This window comes from Macaca mulatta, chromosome 8 (genome assembly GCF_049350105.2).
Source record: "Macaca mulatta isolate MMU2019108-1 chromosome 8, T2T-MMU8v2.0, whole genome shotgun sequence".
Classification (NCBI taxonomy): domain Eukaryota; kingdom Metazoa; phylum Chordata; class Mammalia; order Primates; family Cercopithecidae; genus Macaca; species Macaca mulatta.
Genome location: NC_133413.1, coordinates 33,462,828 through 33,472,028, shown reverse-complemented (window position 1 = coordinate 33,472,028; position 9,201 = coordinate 33,462,828).

Here is a 9,201-nt window from a genome sequence, read left to right as displayed (position 1 = left end):
TCAGATGACCTGGAGGCAAATAAAGGTTCTGCCTCCCAGAAGCTGTGTGACCTTTAAAGTTCTGTAAACCTTTTTGAATCTCAGGTTAAAATTGGAATAAAATGATATACCTTGCAAGATGGTGTTAAGGAATAAATGAGGTAAGATATGTAAACATGTTCAGCCCATAATAGAAACTCAGTAAATTCTAATTCTCTCTTTTCTTATTCATCTTCTAATCTTGTGCAGAGTGTCTTCAACTTTATTAGTTGAAAAAAAAAAAAATAAGTCCAAGAGCTACGAGACTTAAGTGCACACTAAAAATCACCTGGAGAGCTTTTCAAAAATGCAGATTCTCAGGACAAACCCTGGGCCACATGAATTATCACCTCTGGAAGTCTAGTCCAGGAATCTGCAAACTATAATGTACAACCCATTTTACACACCACTGGTCTGTCCAAGATCAGAATGTCTGGCCCAATACGTCATCTATGGTTCTCCATGGTCAACTGGAGGGAGGAGCCCACAGGTAAGGTCGGAGGTTTCAGAACTTGTCTTCCCATTTTTTCATTTCATTTTCATCTTTTCCCCCATTTTTAAAAATGTATAATGCGTGGTTTTCAGAAATATAACACTTAGCTTATTTACTCTGTATTAAAATTAGGAAAAACCCAATATAAAATATCCTTCCATGAAAACACTATTATTGCACTCAAAGTAAATAAATGAAACAGGAAATTCAAAATCATTCTTCCCATGGTGGTTCAAACTCCCTATGCAAATAATAGCTATGAATGCATCAAATCAGCAGCCCCCTAGACAATGAGAAGGCTGCATATAGATGGGCAGGAAAAATGCATGCAATTACTGTCAGAATAACAACTTTGAATTCTTTGACTGCCATTCATTAAAATGCTCAGTCACAGCTTCAGATAAAGGGAGCTCCTGTGTCAACCTAATACATGGTTCAAGGACCTTTTGACTCAAATATTTTTCTAAATTAGATTGATAGATGTCACTTCACAAGTATTTATGCGACAAGGCATTGTATTCTCGTAGGACCTGGGTACCAGCTATGAATGGTAGTTAATTCTCAAGTCAGTGTGCCAAGAAAAATTTGAACAATAATTTGTCCCTGAAGCAGCTTATGTAGTACATAGAAAAGAATTCTTAGCTCAGGGGAAAAACACATAAAAGAGTGACCTTCAGCAACATGTTAGTAACAATCAATTTTGATGATTTTTTGAAAAATCTTATCTTTATACAAACTATCCATTGGGTCTCTCAATTTAGCCATTCTTCCTAGACTTATACCCCACCACCACAGAAAGCCTTGGAGTACTTAAAACAGCTTTGTGCTACTTATGTCCAGATAAGTAAAAATATTACTAAAACCCAATCTTAACCCGGAAGTTGGCAAATAGTACTTCAGTCTGCTCCTGGTCTGGGCTCCACCTCTGGCATTGGCCAGAACTGCGTCCTAAGTCCTCACTGGTCCTAACTGCGATGTGCACTTTTACATTTAAAATGTGTGGCAATACTCAGCAATCAAAAAGTCCTGGTTTGGGCTCTCTCTTCGCCCTCTTCCATCAGGATGTTCGAAGGACTCAGATGCAGCAGCCACTTCTTCCCTCCTGAATCCTTTTTGGGTCTTCCTCTCACTGCCCTAATTGTTTCTTTCCCATCACTCTGTCTCCTTCTCTGCCTCACCTTTAAAGGTGGCTGTTCCTTACGCTTCCTTTTCTCTTCACTTTTCCTTACCCTCTCCCACCTTCCCTAAGCAATCTTATCTACTTCATGGAGCTAGAAATGTCATGTCTTTGTCCAAAACCACCACACTCAAAAAGACAACCAGGAATTCTCTTCTGACCTCCAGCTCCAAACATGCACATGCTTCCTTGGTATTTCCATGTGGATATATCAACAATACACTAAACAAGGCCTTCTTCTCCTGCAGTATTCACCATCACATTATCTACTGCGCATACCATTTGCTCAAGCCAGAACACTCGGGGCCATCCTCCCCACCGCCCCTTGCAGGCATTGCCCCATCACAGTCAAGGCTAAAAGAAGCTTCCAAAAATCATCTCAAATCTTTTACTTCTCTTCACCTCCGTGGCTCCCACTCTAGTCCAGGCACACATCCAGTCTCAGCTGGAGCCCTACCTCAGCTCCCGGAATGCACTCTTATTCCCTTTCAGTCCATTCTCCTTACAATCACCAGTTGTGATGTTTTTGAAATGAAAACCACATAACTCCTCTTCTTAAAAATCCTTCATTGGGTTCCTCTGTTTTAAAGATAAAATATGGAATCCTGGAAAGTCTAGAATGGTCTGACTGTTCCTTACCTCTCAGACCCCATTTTTGCTTCCTTTGCACTGACTGTCCTTTCTGCTCTTCCTCATCCCTCTGCCCCAAGATTGGAAATGCAAATCTTTCCTCTCCTCATTTCCCCTCCTCCTCCCTACCCTAACAGAAATGCTTCTTTCTCAAGAAGTCCTTCTTGTATCTTTCAGACTAAGATAGATTCTTCTGTTATATGTTCACCTGGCTAGGACATTGTACTTTTCCCTCACGAGGCTTAGCACAACTGTAATTATATAATTATTTGTGTAACCATTTTGCCTCTCTATCTTCTTAGCTCAGAAAGGGGCATGTCTAATTTCTTCATCATTGTCACGCCAAAAATCAGTACAAAGCCTATCATATAATAGATGCCTGATAAACATTTGTTGAGTAAGTAAATGAAAAAAGTAGGCTTGCTGCTTCTCTTTTTCTATTAGCCACCTACATTTGTTTAGCAATCTCATGATTCTTGTAATTTATTTAGGAAACATGCTAAGAATGCCACCTATAATAATTTCTCCCACACGGTGGGAATGCCTAAATCTGAGTGGAAAGGAATAGGATTTGGAGGCTATGCAAATGGATTGGAAAAGAATACAGGGTATTCTTTTTTATTTTTTATTTTTAAAGACGGGTCTTATTCTGTTATCCAGGCTGGAGTGCAATGATGCAATCATAATTCACTGTAAACTCAAACTCCTGGGTTCAAGGGATCCTCCTGACTCAGCTTCCAGAGTAGCTAGGACTGAAGGTGCACACCACCAAGCCCAGCAAATTTAGTTTTTTTGTTTTTTTGGGTTTTTTTGTACAGACAGGGTCTCACCATGTTTCCCAAGCTGGTCTCAAACTCCTGGCCTCAGGCAATTCTCCTGCTTCAACCTCCCAAAGCACTGGGATTATAGGCATGAGCCACCATATCTAGCCAAAGCAGTAGAGTAATGACAAACTTCTCATCTATTTTAATGAAGAGATACATTCCTTATTGACCTGTGAGCAAGACAATGTGTTAAGCTGTTCTTCAGTGACCTTGAACTCAAGATCCTCACAAAGCCAAATGACTGATGGCAAAAATGACACTGAAAGGCACATTGCATGTATCATGATTCTTTATACTTTACACATAATTCACAAGTATCTTGTCTTCTCAACATTTAATAAAATGCTTTAAAGAGAGCATAGCAATAACATACATGAGACAGATGCACAAAAGACTACTCCTTTTACACGGCTTCAAACCCATTCATTATCTCCATTCACCTGGGATGAACTGGCTGTGTTTCCTCCTGGGTTGCACAAAGAAAGCACAACCATGTACCCAGCTCACCATAAAATCACCAACAATTCTTGCTAACAGGAAGTAGGCGGGTGATATTGGCACTTTAATCATTTTCATGGACTTTTCAATAGTATTTTAAAGAGAAATATGACTGAGCCCATAATGACAGTTACTTTGCAAGTTACTGGAAATAAAACTACTTGAGAGTTAATAAAAGTGATTAAAAATGGTGGCCAAATTATTTATCAATACATTTAATACACCAGGCAGGTCTAACCTAACAATTCTGCTTTTACAGGCAGCTTTATCAGCCATTTTTAATTTATCCTACTATGAAAAAAAATGTGCATCATGAAACTCAATTAAGTCAGCGGTGATAAAGCCTGAGAATATTTCTCCACAGTCTCTACATCAAAATGATTTGTGAAACACAGAGCTCTAGAAGGCAACCTAACATGCCTGGGAGAGACAGAGTGAATGTAGCCTGACCCTCTGCATTTTTCAGTGATATCAAATGAAACAAGACGTAGTGAGCATTAAATGTTGAAGATTTATTGCAAAACTCACCCATAAAATGCTAAGTTGAACATAAGGAATTACACATAGTTAATACACTATTTATCTACAATACACATAGATGCCTTTCATCATCAGCTCTGCACACCGGCATGGGGCTCTTCCACTGCAATGAGGCAGCAAAGGGCAAATTTGTCTACATTTCAGGGAATAGAAAGGCCATTAAAAATAAATGGCCATCACAAATTGGAACCCTGCCTATTTCAACCAATTTGGTCTGGAGGTGAGGTTTGGCTATGCCTCAGGTGGTAGTGCAGATTTTATTCAGGGGAAAATTAGGACCAGAACATCTTGTGTTCTGTTCATTCAATAGGTAGAAATAAACTATTGCATTTTACTTATTATGTATTAAGGGTATCATTTGTTACAGCAGTTAGTCTACCCTAACTAATACATCTTCCATGAGGAAGGCAATGTTCTAAAAAGACAAAGATAAGTAAGACATAGTACTTGCCACAAGTCACTATTTTTTGTTAAAAATAGCATTTACTACTTCTTGTCAAAAAGTAATGTGCATTCGTTATAGAAACTTTAGAACATACAAAATGAAGATAATTCTAAAGATCAATAATCCCAATACCCAGAGATAAACACTGTTAACATTTAGCTATACAGAGTTCTAGGCTTTTATTTTTATTGAAAGATCAATGGGAAGAAAAGAGAAGGGAAGGGAAGGGAAGGGAGAAAGGAAGAAAGGGAGGGAAGGAGGAAGAGGGGAAAAAAAGGAGACAGAGAAAGAGAGAGAAAGAGAAAAGAAAAGGAAAAGAAAAGAAAGAGAAAAGTCAATCACACATATATTATACAACACTTTTCACTTGACAATGTGCTATAAACATATCTCTAAGTCATCATATTTTCTCCTAAAACAAGATTTGTAAAGACGATAGCACAATCCGTTATAGAGTTATCCAGTGTTATTTAACCATTCCACGGAAGCACAGTCAATCTGAAATGACAGGTAGTGACAGTACAACAAACAGGTAGACAGAGAAGCAGACTATTCTGGGAAAAGAGAAAGAGAACAATACGTACAAATCCATGGAGCCCTAAAGCTGCCTGGAGCATGTAGAGAATGTCATCAGTGTAGCACAAGGTTCCAGAGAGGAGAAGGAACTGGACAAGAACACTTGGGACAAAAGCTAAAAGCCCTTACATGCCATTCAAAGGGGTCTGAGTTTTATCCTGATGTCAACCAAAAAGCTTTAGGTAAAAGCACAGTACCATCTATTCTACTTTAGAAAGACCATTCTAGCAACAGTATAGAAAATGGATGAAAGAGGGAAAGAATCCATGCGTAAAGAGGTTGTTACAGTTGCTGTAAGAATCTATTACAGAGAAGATGAAGTGAGGGAAGAAGGGATGAATCTGAGATTTGTTAAGGACATAGAATCAATGGGATGTGGTCACTAATCTGGTATGGGGCAGGAGAGGTTTCTGGTTTGAGGTAACTAAAAAATATTAATGCTGCCATATGGTGAGGGGTTAACTGAATTTATCTCAGCACCTACTACTCTGGCACCAGATAAGAGTTGACCAAGGAAGTCACTGGGAATAACTGTTGTGCTCATACTAGCAGTGAGGGTAGAGTCGTTATTAGGATACAAATGTGCAGAGGGACTGGCAGAGAAGATGAGGCACTGGTTAAAATATTTCACATAAAGTGTTTGTAGGACATAGGTTACCAGGTAAGTAGTTAGATGTACAGATCGAGAACCAAAAAGAAAGGTCTGGGCTAGAGATATAGATTGAGGAAACATACTTCATAAGCAGCATTGGCTGTTCTGCAGTAGGCGAATCCACCAGGAGTCGGAGACATCAAACTGAAAGAAAAAAAATAGGGACCTAGCCCAGCTAAGCCCTGCCCATCCTGCCCCAATGTCATGGAGCTGCCAATACCTCTTCATGCAGAAATGTAAGAAGTCAGATCAAACTATTCCTATTTGACAACTGTTTAAGCATTGCTCATTTTACTTACAAAAGGGCTTAAATGCATCCTTTTCTTGCCGAAACCATAAAAATCATAATTTGAGAAAGAACCCAACCCTGGCATCTCCCTGCAGCCATCAGAAATGGTGCCATCTCCCTGAAAACCAAGGTCTCCACATTCCCCGTGCCGACCTCATCCATTTCAGCAACAATGCTAATTATTAGAACCTAAAACAATGCCCCATCTACATTGTAAAAATAAATTCATAGTAAATAGTAAAACCATTCAAATCTTTATTTTTCATTTTAGCACCACAAATGACTGAACTTTCTCATTCTAAAGTATACAGTTGTGGATTAATCATACTTTATCATTTCAAAGACAGGCTTGCAGAGGCAATGGTATTTGCTTTTTGAAAAGACGATGCCAGCAAATACAAATAACTGTTAGTATTTTTACAAATGACACAGAAAGGCCATGGAGATAAGATTTAGAGGAAGAAGCCACCTTCCCTTGAAGGTTCCCTCTCATTCAGCTCTCTTTCTCTTCTCTTAGAGTGTCTAAAAGTTTGACAATTGTTTTCCTCCGTGTATTCTCCTGAGAACAACACTAAATAAGAGGAGAGGAAGAGAAAAGCTCTAGAGAAAGGAGGTTTGTATGTTTGGGTCATTTCTGAGGACCAAATACAGTTTAAACGGACCTTGAAAAGCATTTTACCTTCTCATTTTGCATATTAGGAAACTGAGACCCAAACAAGTGAATAAAGTCAGCGTCCCACAATCACACAGGTACTAACTACAAAGCTGAAAGTGGAAAGGATTCTTCTGAATCTGAGGCCAGGGCACTTTTCACTGGCAAGTAAGCTGAAGACCCTGCTAGTGTCCAAATGCAAGAATAGCGTTGGCTGCCAGTGAGGCAAGACACACAAAAACAGAGAAAATTTTAAAAATCCATACATTGTAACAAACACAATATGGCAGAGGAAAAATTTTAACGGTACCTTGTATAAAGTACACAGGAAAGAGGAGTTCTGTGTTCAAATTCTAGAGTGCATATCTCAGGTAGGAATCATTACTAGTTTCGTTACGGAAGCAGTAGGATTTGAGCTGTTCCTAGAAGGAAGAACAGAAATTCCACGGGTAGAAATGAGGGTGGAAGAAGATTGAGGCAGAGGAAATGGCATATGTAAAAACAGGAGGGTTACGAAAGTGCCTGGCCTGCTCAGGGAGCAGTCAGAGTGGATAAAGTGTTCATATGGGAAGGTGAGAAAGATAAGACTTTATTGAGGCTAATGAGGACATTGAACGTTGAAATCTTGAGTTAACTATGGTGCATCCATTGAAACTTTGAGTAGGGAACATGGCTTAAGAAAAGTAGTATTTCAGGCCAAGTGCAGTGGCTCATGCCTGTAATCCCAGCACTTTAGGAGGCTGAGGTGGGGGAGATTGCTTGAGCTTAGGAGTTCAAGACCAGCCTGGGCAACATGGCGAAACCCCATCTCTACAAAAAAATACAAAAATTGTCCAGGTGTGGTGCCATGGGCCTGTGATACCAGCTACTCGGGAGGCTGAAGTGGAGGATTGCTTGAGCCCACGAGGTTGAGGTTGCAGTGAGCCAAGATCGTCCTACTGCACTCCTGCCTGGATGACAGAGAAAGACCCTATCTCAAACAAACAAAAAAGTATTATTTCAGAATGACTCAGCCTCTTCTGCAGTACTGATTAGAAGGGGATTGGAGTAATGGACAGGAATATAGACAGGGAAATTGCTGGGGTAGGGGCAATTAATGAATACATTAAATCAATTAAAAGGTTCTGAAACTAATCAAAGTATGATAAGGTTCCTTTCTGGACTGCACTGATAGCAATATGAATAAAAATATAACATTCTTATGATAGCCTTGGAGGACTGTTTTCTGTAAGTGCATTTTCTAAGCTTATTCTTTACATCTTTCATTGTTTTTATTTCTAAGCTTACTCTTTAAACCATTGTTTTTATTAAGCTGTTATCCATTGTAATTTCCTTATTTCACAGCTTCAGATTCAGGATCTTACATACTATTTAAACTAAGAGTTGAATAGATGAACACCTCTCTTTTCTGAGAACTTTTGCTTCTTATTAATGACAGTGTAATTAGAGACACTAACTTTGTATAGAAAACAACAACAATATAAAAACTGCTCACCACTATTCTACGTACATTAGAAAGGCTGGTATCAAAACAGTAGAAAATAACATGTGTGAGGGAGGATGTGGAGAAACTGGAACCCTTGTGTACTGCTGATGGGAATGTAAAATAGTACAGCTGCTATGGAAAACAGTGTGATGGTTCCTCCAAAAAGTGAACCTAGAATTACCATATGAGGCTGGGCGCCATGGCTCGCTCCTGTAATCCCAGCATTTTGGGAGGCCAAGGCAGGCGGATCACCTGAGGTCAGGAGTTCAAGACCGGCCTGGCCAACATAGTGAAACCCCATTTCTACTAAAAAATACAAAACTTAGGCATGGTGGCACACACCTGTACTCCCAGCTACTCAGGAGGCTGAGGCAGGAGAATCACTTGAACCCAGGAGGTGGAGGTTGCACTGAACCAAGATTGTGCCACTGCACTCCAGCCTGGGTGACAGAGTGAGATGCCATCTCAAAGAAAAAAAGAATTACCATATGTTTCAGCAATTCTGCTTCTGCATTTATACCCAAAAAAAATTGAAAGCAGGGATTTGAGAAGACATTTCACAGCAGCATTATTTACAATTGCCAAAATGTGAAAGTAAACCAGGTGTCCACTGATGGATGGATGAATGAATCAACAAAATGTGGTATTTACGTACAATGGAATACTATTGAGCCTTTCAACAGAAGGCAATTCTGACATATGCTACAATATGATGAACCTTGAGGACATTATGGTAAGTGAAATAAGTCATTCACAAAAAGACAAATACCATATGATTCCACTTAAATGATGCACTTAGTAAAAATCAGAGAGGCAAACAGTAGAATAGTGTTTGTCAGTGGCTGGGGGAGGAGAAAATGAGAAGTTGTAGTTTAACGGGTATAGAATCTCCGTTTAACAAGGTCAAGAGCATGGCGATGG